At 33.6% G+C, this 2500-nt stretch overlaps 1 protein-coding gene across 1 annotated transcript in view; it reads right to left on the bottom strand.

The window, feature by feature from the left end:
• Positions 1-2500, bottom strand: part of LOC136840265 (neuronal cell adhesion molecule-like) — a 1114986-nt gene that overhangs the window by 979189 nt on the left and 133297 nt on the right. The gene's annotated exons all lie outside the window — the stretch shown is intronic.

The raw sequence follows: 2500 nt of genomic DNA, 5'->3' as shown, positions 1-2500 counted from the left end.
GAGAGAGAGAGAGAGGCAGTTCACCAATCCAACTTGTAAAGATAACGTCGGTGGTGATCTAAAGGCTCCCGAACATATTCTAAGGCCTTCATTATAAACTGGGTCTAACGTTTTCAGCGCTGCATCTGATGCCAAGCCATATATTTTGCTTCCATAATCAAAGATAGACAGCACCGTTGCTTTATACAGTAAAGTAAGGGTATGTCTATCGGCTCCCCAAGTAGTGTTCGATACTGTTTTTTATTAGATTTAGACTTAATGCTCGTTTACATTTTTATTTCATGTATTTTAAGTGGGCTTTCCAGTTCAAGCGAGTATCAAATACTGATCCCAAAAATTTTGCAGCTTGGCTAACTGCTTTAATAGGTTTCTGATTTTTAAATCTACTTCTTCACCATTTTTTCACTTTTTATTTTTATAAAACGTGATTGTTTGAGTTTTATCTATGAGGCCCATTCATCTGTCTTTATTATGCTTTTATTAATGATTCGTTCTGCATGTTTTATTCAAGATGCTGAATGATATATGGCAAAATCATCCATATACAAGTTAATTTCAATTCCAATAGGTAGATTCTTACTTATATCATTTATTGCTAAAGTAAACTGTGCCACTAAGGACGCTTCCTTGTGGAACGCCATTTTCAAGTGGAAATGTAGTTGACAATACATCCTCAACTCTCACTTGAAAAGTGCAATTTGCCAAAAAGTTTTGGATAAACCTGGGTAAATGTCCACGGATGCTGTTTTTATGTACCGTTTTTAATATTGCATATCTCCATGTAGTATCATATGCCTTTTCAGTGTCAAAAAAGACGGCTATAGTAATTTTTTTTCGTTCAAATCCACTTCGTATGTGGTATTCCAAGTTAGAGAATCTAATGTAGATCTGTTACATTGTGACCCGAACTGAGTGAGTCAAAATTTTATTTTCTCTAATGTGCCACATTAGTCGGGCATTTACCATTTTCTCTAGTAATTTGCATAAGCAACTTGTTACAGAAACTGGTCTGTAATTGTTTACATTACTGGGATCCTTTCCAGGTTTGGGGATAGGAATAATTACAGTTTTACGCCATTCATCAAGAAATAAATTTCAAAGCCCTAAACGATTATAAAACTGTAATAAGTACGACTTTGCCAAAAGTGTTAAGTGGCAGATCATTTGAAAACAAATATTGTTACCTCCAGGGGCAGGTTTATTACTGTTCAAGAGAACATATCCCAACTCTTCCATATCTTCCATATCTTTTTTTATAATGTATATCTTCTATTGTTTCAAAATTTATTGTTATTAATTCTATATTATTTTTCTTTGTGTGAAAGTTTTCATCTAAATTGTCATCACTATTTACATTTGCCGAGTTTTCCCCTATTACATGACTTATTTCTTTCGGATCAAGTATTCTTTTCCCATCTTTTAATATGGCATGTCTAGGTGGTTTAACATGGGTACCATTTATTATTTTCATGAAGTTTTCCCATATTTTTTGCAAAGGAGTATTATTAGAGAGATCGGATACATATTTCCTCCATGAAATGATTCTTCCTTAAATTAGATTTTTTTTTTTTTTTTTTTTTTGCAGATATTTTGTTATATAGAGGTTTTCATGTATCAGTTTCTAATAATAATATAGTCAGATTTTGTAAATTTCCTTCTAATATCGGTAATGTTTTATTCATTTTTTTGAATTTTTAAAAAATTATCTAGTCATCTCCCTACCGAGTGTTTATATTTATTAATTCTGTTAGCTTATCAGGCCACCATGGAACTTTGTTTTGTTGGATGAGGTTTTGATTTTGGTATTGCTTTATCAGCAGCATTTTTTAATGAAACTGACAAGAAATTGATTTGTTTCGTTATGGTCTTTTAAATATTCGAATGTTGGGATATTCCTAGTGTGCATTTCATATTGCTCCCAATCGGCTTTTATAAATGATGATCACTGGTGTACAAGTCATCAACTGTATTCCAAACTATTCTGTCCACTATAATTGAGGCACAGAGTTAAGCCTACTGAAGAAAATGTTTCATGTGTTATCCCCTTGGAGAGGTGGCTCCGGAGGGTGTTAACCTTCCGGTTTTAAGCTAGTCTTTTGGGATGAAGAACGCAGCCACAAGCCGTCTCCACAGTGGCTGTGACCCACCACAGTCGATTGATTGTCAGATTTATGTCAACAACAACAACAGATTTTCTAGGTATCGCACCTGCACTGTTTCCGTTGGTAAAAAAAAATCTATTTAGCTTTCCATCGCTGATCAATATAGATTAAACAAGGAGACTAAGTGGGTGTGCGTAAGTCTACAACAGTTGAAAGTTTCAAAATGTATGTAATGCTCCGTGTAGTTATGCATGGAAATACATAACAACCAAAGTGCTTGAAAGAACATATATTTTTAACTAGTGAATTTGAATTTTTTTTATTTTTCATCTTGAAATAACTGGCATGTTAACCCTAAATCAGACAGGTATGGCAAAACTAAAAGTTAATTCTCTCTC

This window comes from Macrobrachium rosenbergii, chromosome 7, assembly GCF_040412425.1.
Source record: "Macrobrachium rosenbergii isolate ZJJX-2024 chromosome 7, ASM4041242v1, whole genome shotgun sequence".
In the NCBI taxonomy this organism is placed as follows: Eukaryota; Metazoa; Arthropoda; class Malacostraca; order Decapoda; family Palaemonidae; genus Macrobrachium; species Macrobrachium rosenbergii.
The sequence above is the reverse complement of the archived record's forward strand: the minus strand, read 5'-3'. Positions and strand labels throughout refer to the sequence as shown.